Source organism: Hylobates moloch, unplaced genomic scaffold, assembly GCF_009828535.3.
Source record: "Hylobates moloch isolate HMO894 unplaced genomic scaffold, HMol_V3 SCAFFOLD_18, whole genome shotgun sequence".
NCBI classification, from domain to species: domain Eukaryota; kingdom Metazoa; phylum Chordata; class Mammalia; order Primates; family Hylobatidae; genus Hylobates; species Hylobates moloch.
This window is the reverse complement of record NW_026652293.1, coordinates 19,334,138-19,349,734: the sequence shown is the minus strand read 5'-3', so window position 1 is coordinate 19,349,734 and position 15,597 is coordinate 19,334,138. Positions and strand designations below refer to the sequence as shown.

General features: G+C 32.2%; 1 long non-coding RNA gene across 1 annotated transcript in view; it reads left to right on the top strand.

The window, feature by feature from the left end:
• Positions 1–15,597, top strand: part of LOC131381824 (uncharacterized) — a 32,874-nt gene that overhangs the window by 11,020 nt on the left and 6,257 nt on the right. The window contains exon 2 of the long non-coding RNA XR_009210782.1: positions 12,903–12,919. This is a non-coding gene — a long non-coding RNA (uncharacterized LOC131381824). The remainder of the gene's footprint in view (positions 1–12,902; positions 12,920–15,597) is intronic.

Genomic DNA, 15,597 nt, shown 5'->3' with positions numbered 1-15,597 from the left:
AATACGTATATACACACATAAACACACATACACATAGTATAGCATTAAAATGTATATATGACTAGGTGAATATAAATAAGTATTTTAATGTATATTTTAAATAAATATAAATAATTGTTGATGATCTTAAACTGAAACAGGTGTGTGTATCTTTTGGAAATGCATGAACATTGCTAAGTGTTTCCAAATGAAGTACTTTTTTTTTTTTTTTGAGATGGAGTCTCGCTCTGTTGCCCAGGCTGGAGTGCAGTGGCGCGATCTCGGCTCACTGCAAGCTCCGCCTCCTGGGTTCACGCCATTCTCCTGCCTCAGCCTCCCGAGTAGCTGGGACTACAGGCGCCCGCCACCATGCCCGGCTAATTTTTTTGTATTTTTAGTAGAGACGGGGTTTCACTGTGTTAGCCAGGATAGTCTCGATCTCCTGACCTCGTGATCCTCCCGCCTTGGCCTCCCAAAGTGCTGGGATTGTAGGCGTGAGCCACCGGCCTGGCATAAAGGAAGTAAATTTTTTTTACTCAGGTATAATTTTGTACCCTTAATAATATCCTATTTTTAAAAATATTGCTCATATATTTATTAAACAAAAATTGTCACTAAAGTTTTTTTATCTGTTTTGTATGTTCTATACGTTATATTCTCCCTCTGTTCTATTATGCAATTTAGTTTTCAAATTTTCTCTTCTATGTGCTCTAAAAAGGGGATTGAGATTTCTGTCACAAGTTTATGCTATTTTTTTTTTTAAATTCGCTCTTTTTTACTGTTTGCATTTATAGCTACTAGGAGAATGTGTTTCCATTTATTGCCTCTGATATTCAAGAATACAACTTTTGTTTATTTCACTTTATTGTTACCTCTTTCTTCTTTCTATTTAGCTTTATTTCTTCTGAATGGATATCACGTGTGAGTTCTGTGACACAACTTTACATTTATTTATGTCCTACATCTCACTCTGCTATGACATTTTATTCTTTTAGGCTTTGCAGTAGAACTCATCCTCATCTTCCAACACAGAATAAGTAAGTTGAGAACTATTTTATATTTTTAAGATAAAAAGGAATTTAGTATTTTGAAGTTTTTTAAACTTATACTCATATTTCTTATTTTACTTACTATAGTTAAATATATAGTGGAGTAACGACAAATTTGAAGGGATTCATTTAACATAAATTCCTCTTTCATATGTTAGATTGAATAATCTTCATACAACTTGAATAAATATTAAACAATTGCCTGGCTTTTGTTAGTTCCTTGTACACGCTAAACATTTTTTGAGATGTTTTCATTGTTGGTTGATATAGTCATCATTCCTAAAAATGTAACATCTACTAGCAACATTGGTTTATTTATTATTCTCCTTGCTTCTATGGTCTCACATATAAATTGGAAAATATTTTTATTTTCAAAGTCAACAAAATTATAATTTATGACAATTTTAATACCTATGTTTGAGTCATTAGAAAAGTAATTTTTTATTTATTTACTTTTTTAAAAATTTTTTTATAAATTAATTAATTAATTTATTTATTTATTGAAAATGTCACAAATGCCATTACTGAGACAATTCTATATATATATATATATATATATATAGAATTCAATCTATGTGTAGAATATATATATTCAATATATATTCAATTTGTGTGTAGAATATTATTTGGAGATTAGGATCACAGAAGTGTTAGAAATTGCACTGAGCTAATTTATACATACTTAATGGTAAGTGGTTTTTTTATATGAGAAACTCCTAGATATTAGAGCTGAGAAAGAAAGGATAGAATCTTCACCAGAGACATATGATGCATCAGAGATAGCCATTCATAAAAAGGGAGTTTTGAATTACATTTCTAAGTTAAAGAAAATACTCAAGATCATCTTCACTTAGTGGTGAGCAACTTGTATTTTCCTTACGAGAGTAAATCCATTAAGAATAATAATGATTATGGACCAAATTTTGTTTTATATGTAAATATTTATTTATTTAAAAATTAGTTATCTAAAATTGATATATGCATTATTTTATTCCCAATTACTTAAGAATTTATGTCCTGTGGTAATTGTGGTCGTGGTAAGTGAAGTTTTGCTATTATTTCAGGAACCATATGATGATCATGCATTGCCATTCCTGGATGTAACACCAGGCTTTAGTACATATTTTTTAAATGAAAAAATATATTCTCAGTCAGAATATGGTTTACCTTTCTTTGGCTATATTATTAGTTGATCAGTTAAAATAACTTGTTCCTTAATATAATTTTAAAATAGATTTTTTTTTTCCACAAGAAAAGGTGAAGATGTAAATTTTAAACTTAATTTTGGGATTAAGAGGATTATTCACCTTGATTGAGATTTATCTCTGGGATGCAAGGCTGGATAAACATATGCAAATTAATAAATGTGATTCATCATATTAACAGAATAAGGATAAAACCATATGATCTCCTCAATAGATGCAATAAAAAGCTTTCAACAAAATTCAACATCTTTCCATAATAAACACTCTCAGCAAATTAGGTACAGAAGGAATATTTCTCAACACCATCAAGGCCAGATGTTACAAGCCCATAGCTAAAATGATACTCATCAGTGACAAAATGAGAAAATGAGTCTTTTTTTTTTTTTTTTTTCTAAAATCGGGAGCAAGACAAGGGTGCCCACTCTCACCACTTCTATTGACATAGTACTGGAATTCCTAGCAAGAGTAAATAGTCAAGAAAAAAAAAAAATAAAAGCATCCAATAGTAAAGAAAAAATGAACCTGTCTCTGTTTGTTGATGACATATTATATACAAAATCTTAAAGACTCCACAAAAAAACTGTTAAAATTGATAAAGAATTTCAGTAAAGTTTCAGGAGACAAAATAAACTGACAAAATTAGTAGTGTTTCTATACGTTAACAGTGAACTATCTGAAAAAGAAATTAAGAAAATAATCCCATTTACATTAGTATCAAAAAATTACTTAGGAATAAATTCAACCAAGGACGTGAGAGATGTGTATACTTAAAACTACAAAATATTGAGAAGGAAATTGAAGAAGACACAACTAAATGGAAAGACATCTTATAGTCATGGATTGAAAGACTTACTATTGTTAAAATTTCCATACTATACAAAGTGATTTGTAGATTCAATGTAGTGTTTATCAAAATTCCCAAGTCTTTGTTAACAGCAATAGAAAAAAAACTCAAAATGTGTATAGAACTATAAAGACCCTAAATAGCTAAAGTTACCTTAACCAAAAAGAACAAAGTTGTAGGCATTATACATTACACAGATTTTAAAATACATTACAAAGCTATAGTAACCCAAACAGTGTGGTACTGTCATAAAAAGGGCACATCAACCAATGGATTAGAATAGAGAGCTGCAAAATAAATCTGCACACCTACAGTCAATTGACTTCTGACAAAGGTGCCAAGAACACACAATGGGGGAAAGACATTTCTTTTCAGTAAATGGTGCTGAGAACCCCTTAAGATTCAAATCAAAATGGATTAAAAACTTAGATGGAAGACTTAATAATGTAAAACTACTAGAAGAAACATGAGAGAAAACTCCTGACACATGTCTGGGCAGTGATTTCTTGGGTATAACCCCAAAAGCACAGGCAACAAGAACAAAAATAGACAAATGGGATTGAATCAAACAAAACAGTTGCTCTAAGCAAAGGAAACCATTAACAAAGTAAAATATAACACACAGATTGGAAAAAAAATTGCAAATCACAAATCAAATAAGTAACATTCAAAATATATAAGGAACTCAGACTACTCAATAATAAGAAAACAACCCTCTTAAAAAATGGGCAAAGTCCCTGACTGGACATTTCTTATAAGAAGACATACAAAGGCCAGCAGATATTAGGTTGGTGCAAAAGTAATTTTGGTATATATTACATTTAACATCTCTAATATCTAATCTAATAGAAATGCAGATTAAAATCACAATGAAGTGTCATCTCGTACGTGTTAGATTAGCAATTATCAAAAAAAATTAAAGATAACACATATTGGTGAGGATATAAAGAGAACACTTGTACACTATCAGGGAGATATTCTGTGACAATAATCAAACATTGATCAACATATAGCAAGAAGCAGAATGTGTGGATAAAGCAATAGTTTAAACAATTCAAATTATATGATAAATATCCCCATGTTTGTCCATTGACTCCTAGCAAAGGAGTAGTCCAAAACTCTTCACAGGCCTAGTTAAAATAAAACATAAATTTTAAAACACAGTTTACTTCCAACTGTATTCAAAATGGGAACACTCTAATTTATTTTAAAAGATAAGATAATTTTGTTATGCACAAGTCTTACTAGAAAAATGAGATAACTATAGGTCAATCTCATCTGTCGACAAACATGTAAAAACCTTAAAGGTATTTCAGCAGAATAATAATGAAAAAAACAGTGTAGGAAAATCTCTTTAGGACTAAATAGATACCAGGATGGAATAAAACATTAGAATATATATGGATGCCCTAAATTAACGGACCAAATTCATAGAATTTGTGACACATAGGAAATATATACACATATTAATAGATCTAAAAAATTCATCAGTAAAATTTAACAACATTAATTTAAAATTTAAAAAAAGTCATTGAAAGGAATCCCCTAACCCTGATAAAGTCTAGTATCCACCTCAATCAGGCACCATACTTTCTGGCGAATCTTTAGAATCATTCCCGTTATATCCTCACCATCAGTGAATGAATATTCCCATTGTCCCAGAAATTTGACAAATATTTTTTAGCAGTAGTGAACTTTCCTTTTTTTTCAATCTGATAAATGTAGAATTCTCTCTCTTAGAATTTTATTTTGCATTTTCTGTTTATACATTATATTAGGAATCTTTTCATAAGTTTATTTGCCTTGATTTGATTTATCTTTTGTGAAATACTGGTTCACAATTTTTGTAATTTTTCTGTTTTTTTCTTATGAGTTTATTATATACTTATATGGTTAGACATACATATATGTACATGAATATATTTTTATTTTCTCCCTACTTTCTCTCTCCGATCAGTCCAATCTCTTTCCAATTTGTTGCAGATGTAATTTCCATATTGTAATTATACTTTTGACACTAATAATAGTGTAATTATACTTTTGATACTAATACATCTTTTGAGAAGCAGTCTTATAAAATTTTACAATAGTGGAATTTATCACTGTTTTCCATTTTAGTTTGCATGTTTTGTGTTTTACATAAATAATAATTCATTATGCACATAATGATGCAGTGACTGAGAATTCTAAGCCAGTCAAACTGGCTTGAGTCCTCACTCATCCTGTTCATCAAAAGAAAGATTACTTGAATAGGGCTGATCTAAACAGGTGAGTCCTTAAAATAGATTGAGTCCTTCCTGAAATTATAGAGAAGGGAAGTGTGGGGACGCTTAGGCCTATGGAGGGGTCCTTAAGTTAGATGATTTAAAGTAGGAGACGGCCTATGAAGGGGATCAGGGAGGGAAACCCTGAAAGTGGTTCAATTGCTAGCAAGACAATGGGGATTTCAGTTCCACAGGCGTGAGGAAATTGATTCTTCCAACAACTTGAAGGGTCCTGGGGTAGTTCTTTCCTATTTGATACTCCAGATGAAGACACAGCCAGACAACACATTGATTTTCAGCCTCGTGAGTCCCTACACAGAAAACTCATCTAAAGTGTTCTGCCTTCCCGACCCACAGAAACAGATAATAAACTGGTGTTGTTTTAAGCTGATAAATTGGTGGTTATTCGGCAATGGAAAGTAAATACCTCCACTGTGACTTACTTCTTCACTTGTAAAATGAGGATAGTATTAGTATCTTCCTCATAAAGTAGATTATTAAGAAGAACGAAAAAGTAAATCAATATAAACTTTGGAAGTGCCAAGTAGTGCACAATGCTTGATTGAGTAAACACTATATAAATAATATATTTTATTATGAAGAAGATAATCCTCCATGTTTTATTCTAAAGCTTTGAAGTTTTTTCACGTTAAGTTTATAATCCAATTGATAATAATTTCTGTGTAGTATCTGAGGTGGAGACCGACCCTTCCTTCCTTCCTTCCTTCCTTCCTTCCTTCCTTCCTTCCTTCCTTCCTTCCTTCCTTCCTTCCTTCCTTCCATTCTTCTTTCCTTCTTTTCTGAAATGGAGAAGCGATAGTGCAGGTGCAGGTTCTATTGGATGTAAATTCCATTTTTTATTCATTGACCTAAAGTACCATCTCTTTCATATGTAAAGTATTTATGTATGAGGGCTGCTTCTCTACTCTGTCTTGTGTTCCGTTGATTTGTTTCTTATTTCTTATAGCAATAACTCAGCTATTAACACAAGTTTTATTATCTGAAAGGAAAAATATTAACGTCTTACCCTTCATCAAATTTTCTCCCTTTTAATTTTTGTTTTGGAAGAACAAGATATATGTATTAACTTGTGTTAGTTAAGCTAATGTAACTGTATGAATAAAATATGTTTTACATGTATATACATCAGGGTAACCATCATCTAGAGCAAGAGATAGAATAGCTTTGATACTTATGTTCCTTATACACATTCCAAGTTTGTAAAACCCCTTCACATCACAGAGGTAGCCATTATTTAAATTTCTAAAGCATGAATTTGTTTTGCTTGTTTTTGAACTTTGTATAAATAGGATTATATATATTTAATAGTTTTGTTTGCATGTTTGTAGTATTTTACTTGATACAATATTTTCGAAATCTATTGATTTCTGTGTGTAGCAGGAATTATTTCAAGTTGTTGTGTGATAGTTCATTGTGTGATTATATGACAGTTTGTTAATCAGTTTTCCTGGTAATAAGTATTTAGTTTGTTTCCAGTTTTTTACTATCTAAATAATGCCTCCGTGAACATTCTCTTACAGATATTTATATTGGTTTATGCACTCATTTACTGTGAATATATACAGGAAATGAAGAATCACTGGATCATAAAATAGGCGTATGTTTAATTAGAAACTTCTAAACAGTTGTTCAAAATTGTAGCATAATTTTACACTCTTAGTAGTAATGTATGAACATTCCAATTTCTTTACACTTACATAAATATTTAGTATAGGAAATAATTTTATCTTTAACAGTTCTATTTTGTTTTAGTCAGTTGTTCTCTCCTTACAGATGGTAATTGACCTTTTCTTGAGAGCAAGTTTTCGTATACTTATTGGCCATTTTTTAGTATCTTTTTGATGAAATGTCTCTTTAGATACTTTGCTCATTTTTAATTGGGTGCTTTGCCTTTTTCTTACTGGCTTGTGATTTGTTGAACATATATGCATATATATTTATATATATAATTTATGAATATATGAATTATACAGTTTATAAATTTATATTGCTTATAAATTATATATAAAAGCATGTTATATATAATTTATAGTGCTACAAATGATGTTACTGCAATAAAGGCTTTCATGCAAAAAACTTTAGAAAGCCCTTGATGCATTTACTAAGCATGTATTGAGTGTATAACGACTGATGACATAAACATTTGTTGAGCACTGGCTGCCAGGCATTGGGCTAGATACTGAGAATACAGCAGTGAAGAACATAAGCTTGGTATAATCTTTGATCTCAGGGAACATGAGATAACAGACAGTAAAAAAACAAACAAAAAATTTAATACTCAATTGAAATTAGCATATGTGCTCAAACAAACAAAAACATATAGACTGTTCTTAGAGTGATTGTAACAAGTTAATGTATCCTAATTAAGGAGGTCAGGGCACATGACCCTGAAGAAGGACAGTTTAAGTTGAGGTCTTAAGTGTGATCTCGACTTAAAAAAATATGGCACAGCACACAAGATTTTTATAGTATAATGGAAAAGGCAAATACTAAACACATAGTTACAATACGGTATGATTAAATGTTAGGATAGTAGGAATACATGTATTATGCAAACACATAGAAGGAGCACATAACTTAATTTGATAAGAAATCTTATTGGGGAAATGATACCACAACTGTTCTTAGAAGGATTTCAAACATTTTAAAGATAATTTCTGATGGTTGAAATTTTACTCTTATCTTACATTTTTACTATGCTGATTTATTTCCTCTTTATTTAGGAAATCTGATGGTACTTAAACTTTAGGGGTCCAATATTATCTTTATGGTATATTAATACCTAACAACAAAAAATATTAAGCCCTTGGCTCAAGCACCTGGACTGAATTTAATGGATTTTGTGAGGGTGAACTTTCAACTCGATAGACCAGTGTCCCTTTGTAACAGACCATGGTAAAGCAATATAAACTGACATAAATTTTATGAAATAGATTGATTTACTTTACAGTTTTAACATAATTTATAGCATATTTGTGTCAGTCCTAACACTGATTTTTGAACAGTTACAGCATTCTTATAAATAAGAGCCCCTATCTGAATGCCACCATTCCCCAAAGAAACTGTACACTCATATGACATGCAATCTAAATTCGTACCTCAATTAATCACTCAGGTAATGCAGAGCTATTACATTTTTTTCACACCAGGATGCATCATTAAAAACAGCCTCAATTTTCTTTTTTGATGTGTAACATGATTAATTGCAGTCTTGTGACTTGAAAAGGCAAATTATTTGCTGTTATGGAAATTGACATTTTTGGAGTTTTAAGGCTGTGCTCTTGCCCTTCATCTGGAAATTCTTCAACTCAATAATATAAACTGAGAGTAGCTTTCAAAGAGGCCTTTCCTCCCTACTAAACATGTTTTACATCTAAATAGCGCTTGTTTCTGAAAGTAATATTTTCATTATGTGAGATTTCAAGTTATAGATGTATTTTTATCTTATCATGTACCAGAATGGAGTTAAAGTAAAGCTAATATTAAATGAAGAGAATCTTCATGTTCAAAGTAAATAATACTACCTCCTCAATTTAACAACACTTTGAAATTATCAAATACTATTCTAACTTATTGAATGGTAAGATATTTTTGTTCCAGGCCTATGCAGTAAGTTTAACTTTGGGGGGAATAAATAAAATACATTTTCTTAAATTTTAAATATCTGCTATTCAATTTAAACCAGTAAATTATAATAAGCTTGAGACACAATTATGATTCCTTTGGTTACTTCTTTTTTTTTTTTTTTGAGACGGAGTCTCGCTCTGCGCTCTGTCGCCCAGGCTGGAGTGCAGTGGCGCAATCTTGACTCACTGCAAGCTCCGCCTCCAGGGTTCACGCCATTCTCCTGCCTCAGCCTCTCCGAGTAGCTGGGACTACAGGCGCCTGCCACTGAGCCCGGCCGGCCAATTTTTTGTATTTTTAGTAGAGACGGGGTTTCGCCGTGGTCTTGATCTCCTGACCTCGTGATCCGCCCGCCTCGGCCTCCCAAAGTGCTGGGATTACAAGCGTGAGCCACTGCGCCCGTCTCCTTTGGTTACTTCTATTTTCAGTATGCATTACTTGAATTTTGACAGCTGATACTATTTTACTATTTAAAGAAAGGTTATGTATAAAGTCCTTCTGCTGTTTATAAACCATTTGTTTTTATTACTCAATGGCGAATAATTACTTATTATGCCAAAATCAGTGCTGATGTTTTATATTAGTTTTGTTTGAGTTAGCTACAAATGATGAGTAAATATTTGGAAACATCATTCAAGAAAATTGATCAGAATGAAAGTACCATTCTGCTTACCATATTTAGACGTACGTGACCAACACATAAATAAAGATATCAGCTGCAGGAACCCACAAGGAAAATATTTTTAATTCTGACTTCAGCAAACAGAGGGACATTTTAAAGTGTTAGACCAGAAGATACCACCAAGGAAGGAATGTTTAAAGTGGAACGATACATTTCCAACAGAACATAAACAACAAGATACTTACTATTCAGTCCAGACTGAAATGTGTAATGAAAATAGTTGGATATTAAAGAATTCAAGAATGAGAGGCATCAGCAAGGAGGAGTCTTTTATTATTGAAGTCAGATAAATGTGTTTTTTATCAAAATAAATTATCACTGAGGAAAGCAGAGAAAACAATCTGTGATCCACTGTAGACAGCAAAAGGCTTCCACAATTAGAAAAATATGAAAATGATGCATGCAAGTCAGATGGGTTCACTAAATGACAAGATCTCAGAGGAGAAAAATAAATAAAGAGGAGGAAATACTCATTTTTACACAGGGACGTTATCAATTTTTGATAAAGAGGCCACACTTGGAGACAATATATAACAATTTTGGTTGCAGGTAGAGACTGGCATTCACCTGCTGACATCCAAATCCATGCTTATCCACTTACAGTCCTGAGATTTTTTTTCTAGTAAGTCCAGTGTATATATAAGACACTTTTCCTTGTAAAATAGGGTCACATATGTCTAAGTTATGTGTGTACCGTGAATCTGAGAGGATATATACCTAGTCCATATTATATACCCAGATTTTGACATATGTTAGGCATTCAATGAATATTTGTTTAGTGAATAATAAATGGGTTATATTTGTAAGTTTTCAGTAAATAATTTTATATTTACACCTACTGAATTTTAGTTGTTCTATGTATTTGTTCTTTTGTTCCCAAATTCACTTAATCTATTAATCTAGCACACCATTACAGTCTTAGCTCCCATTTTGTATATATATAGAATCTATCTACTCATAATTCCTTGAATATAATTTACACTGTTAGTTTTTGCTTTAGCTCAACAAAAATGTCCTCCTTTCTTCTCATTCTGCCTAAAAATTTCTATTTATCTTTCAAATAAAATCTCACATACTTTTCCAACTGTCACTGAACACTTACTTTTCAATAATGATAATCATAATATTAAGATGGGATATGAAAGCATTTTAACATACAATACATTCTTCTTACTTCACATTACTTCTAATCATCATCTTCTTTAAGAAAAATCAATTATGTGAAGCATGTGCTGAAAACAGAATTTCCTGTTTGTTTGTATTTGTTCTTGGTCTTTTCTTCCATAGCATTTACTGCCATATGATAGTAGATACGAATTTTTTTCTAGTATTTATTTTTGCCTCCCTCCCTGTCCTGTAAGTTCCAACAGGATAGAAATCTTGTATTGTTTACTCCAAATGCTTAGAAAAAATGCCTGACATATTCCCAACATACAGCAAATACTTAATAAAAAATGGTCTGAACATTCCTGCGTAAAGAGCCTGTGTTTCATCAATGAGATCCTTAAATGCAATTAGATGCTTGAATATTGCCACACTGTGTTTGCAATGGGGACCTAACTGTTATCATATCCACTGTTACTGCTGATGTAGGACATAATTCATTCTTTCAATAACCACCCTTTTTAAAAAAAGAAAGTCCAGAGTGAAACATTATTACATTATAAAACCACTTGATTCTAGATGTAAAATGGAATCTGGTTTTATGCCACAATGTTTGACTCTTTAAACCTGTAAAGTGAGAGTCATTCATATATTATTCATATTGCTGTTTTTTAAAGCAGACTTCTTTTTATGACTTTTTGTCAATGATCATTTGCAGGTAGTCACTCTAAATTCTAATTTATCAAAATTTTACATAAACTATAATACAGGAGTGATAGGTAATTCCATATTTCCATTGTAAGATAATTCAAGAAAATATGAGCACATATTGTATTATAGGGCCCTAACTTTGAAGAGTGGTTCAACGATGTGAGTGTGGTGATGTAATATTCGCCAGACCCTTTGAGACCTCATTACTGTAAATGTAATTACAAGATGATAATTTTTCTCTTCATCCAAATTGAGGTAGAAGTGCATTGTAAGTAAAATTTTTATTTTATAAAGAAAGATGAACGGCCAGGCATGGTAGCTTATGCCTGTAATCCCAGCACTTTGGGAGGCCGAGGCATGCAGATCACCTGAGGTCAGGAGTTCAAGACCAGCCTGGCCAACATGGTGAAACCCTGTCTCTACTAAAAATACAAAAATTAGTTGGGCATGGTGGTGCACACCTGTAATCCCAGCTACTTGGGAGGTTGAGGCAGAAGAATGGCTTGAACCCGGGAGGCAGAGGTTGCAGTGGGCCAAGATGGCACCACAGCATTCCAGCCTGGGCCACCGAGCGAGAATGCATCTCAAAAAAAAAAAAAAAAAGATGAACAAGAAAGTCAGGAAGTGTATAATCAAGGATACAATGTAGGTTGTTGATATTTCTTACCATTGTATGAACGACTTTAAATCATCGTATAGTCTAAATTAACCATGAATCATCAGTAGAAACATTTAAAAATCTAGGGTCCTTTACTGAAGTGTATTTTTAGGCTGTTGTCATTTCAAATATACACTCAAAAATCAGGATGCTGTGGAGACTTTAAAAAATATTTGTGTTCTTCTAGCTAGGACATCGTACATGCCAGAATGTTCTTTGAAACTTACCAAGAAAATCTCTTGCATGTGTTTATAAATACCTTATTATTCTAACACAGCATTCTGGCATTGCTTAGTGTCTCTTCCTCAGATAATTGAGGCAATTAATAAGTAATATTATCCCTATGCTAACTTATGTATGAAGTAGAAAAGATTCTCTAAAGTTAACAATTTAAAACAATAATTTATATTGACCTTGATTAGATTACAGGACCATTTAGTAACTGCCATTTCAAAAGTACTGGCAATTTTTAAAGGCCTTAATGGAAATAGAGCTAAAAGAACAGTCTTTTTTTTTTTTGTAATTATGACAAATAAAATTTCTATTTGTAATCAACCTAATATAAATTCAACACACAATTAAGATTTAGGAATGTGTAACACCCCAAGGCTCTTAATTTTCAAAAGTCACAAAACTATGTTTCCTCAAATGGTTTGACATTATTTAAAACTTGGATTCTATCTTATTCTCTTGAGGAAATTTTTGGGTAGTTAGAAGTTTTGACATAATTAATTTCTGAATATTTCACATTTATCTTTCAGATTCTCCTGACATTAATGTATCCTTTTGAGTATGTTATCATATCTCTTAACATTTCTGTTTCAGCCTTGACCTGAGACTTTTTTTTTTTAATCTTGAGCTAATTCTTGGCTTTGTCAAGGCTACCAGTGACAAAAGTATTAGCAAGCAGGTAAGTTCTGACCTTTTTTGTACCTTAAGTTATTCTTTGCTCATTATTTTACTTCTTTTTTCTTTTTGGTGGTTTGTTTTACAAAATTCAGATATTTCTACTTTCAGCAATAGACTCTGCAGGAGTCTTTCAGTTTCTCAAAATCTATTGTGATAATTTATGGAGGTGTTTTACAACACACATACATAAAATACTGTGTGGTTTTATATGTCTTAATGTGCACTGACTTTGCTATAAAATATGTTTAACTTTTATCATTAGCTACAGCAGTGTATCTCATGACATTCAATAGCCATGCATAAAACATCTGATGATTACGCTGTTTGAAATCTAGCTTCAAAGATTGCAATTTAAGTAATTAGAAAATTGGTGGGATATTTTTCTTGCATGTCATTAAAATTTTTTTTCTCCAAACTACAAAAACACATTTCTGAAAAGTACTGTAATTGATTGCCACCAACACATACCAAGTGTCACTTCTGATTCTATTAAAACAGAGATTTGTTAGTCACTGTAGTAAAATATTCTTATGTTCAGATTCTGTGCAAATGCAATGTTTACTTTGATAGAATAAGACAAGCGATATCAGTATATTGTCTATTGGATCTGATGTGTAATAACTCAGATGAAAGCTTAGCTAACATACCATGCTGCAGAAAAATGACAACTAAATTTGGAGAGTCTTGGGTTTTATGAAAAATTCTATCAATAACATGAGTTAGCTTGGAAGTGGATTTTCCTCTAATCTTAGATGAGATTGTAGCAGGTTGATAGTTTGATTTAATTCTAATGAGACCCTGAACAGAGGACCCAGTTAATCTGTGGCATATTGGGGACCCAGAAACCTGAAATTATAAATTTGCATTGTTGTAAGATGCTAAGTTTATTCTAGCAATTAAAAAAACAACCTAATGAGGGAACCAAGTATTTCCTCTGTTCCTTGTGTTATGGATTTGATTAGACTTCTCATTATGCTTGACAGTTGTATAGCTGTAATCAGTTACTTAATTTATAAGACTGATTTTAATAATTTTGAAAGTAAAAATTAAGAGGAAGGACCACAAATTCTTTTGTCAAAGAAGAATATTGAACAAATTAATTCACATGTCAAATAGATATATAGAGGAGGACTATGGCAAATATTGCCTACTTTGTGGTCCAATTCCAAAGCCACACATATCACCTCATAAGCAATGGTTGGGTCTTCCCTTTACATTTGTATTATGAAAGGATCTAATCGAAGTATCTAGAAGGCAGATATTGATTGTAAATTTCAGGATAGTAGTTTTTAGCTTCAAAATAGTCATAAAAATTTTATGTTGCTTGATTTCTTATATCAGTTCTGGAAAAGTATAAGATATCTTTTCAAATAGTCCTTGTTTCACTTTCTTTCCTCTCCGTCTGGTACTATAATTGTTTCTGGGAAGATTGCAGTGCATCTCCTCAATGGCTTTCTGTTGTTTTCATACTTTTTTACCACATTTTTGTCTGTCTCTTTGTACTTCATTCTCATTATGTCCTTCCACTTATTTACCACCTAATTCTTTCATTCAGCTGTAAATCCATACATTAAGCCCTTAATTTCAGTTATTGTATTTTTTAGTTCCACTTTCCAATTGATTTAGTTTCCATTCTGTGGCCAAGATTATAATTCTGTTTTTCATATTTCTGAACTGATTAAATGTAACCTTTTTTATTTTTTTTTTTGAGACAGAGTCTCTCTCTGTCCCCCAGGCTGGAGGCAGTGGCACAATCTTGGCCCACTGCAACCTCCGCCTCCTGGGTTCAAGCAATTCTGTGCCTCAGCCTCCCGAGTAGCTGGGACTACAGGTGTGCATCACTATGACCAGCTAATTTTTGTATTTTTAGTAGAGACAGGGTTTCACCATGTTGGCCAGGCTGCTCTAGAACTCCTGGCCTCAAGTGATCTGCCCACCTGGGCCTCCCAAAGTGCTGGGATTACAGGGGTGAGCCACTGCAGCAGACCCGATTAAACATAACATTTTAAAATCGATATTTAATGGCTTCATTATTTGGATTATCTGTGGGTCTATTTCTATTCTCCATTATTTCTCTTATGTTTGCATAATCTTATCTTGTTTTCATATGTATATGCTTCTTTTTTTTTTTACTAAATGTCAACTTTTATGAATAAATAGAGGCATCAAATTGTGTTATCTCCATCAATAGAAAATTTTCATTTTCATAAACTGGATCACCATAATCCAACTGTAGAGATTAAAATAAATCAAAGCTGGATTTACTTTCTATATTGACATGTCTGATTTTGGTTGACCCTGAAGCTGTAGTATCACTTGTAGCTACCCAACCTAAAAGCCTGCGTAGAAAGGTTACCAATCTATCAACATACATTTTGGCAGGCTATGAGCCACAATTTGGATCTCCCTACTCAGACGAGGCTATTCATCTCTTGAAACTTTTCTCTGAGTCTTCCTCTTTCAGCTGTCTCTTTTTGAATTGACAGAGAACCCTATGAGAAATGCATTACAAATCTTATATGACATCTCTGACATTCCTCATACTTC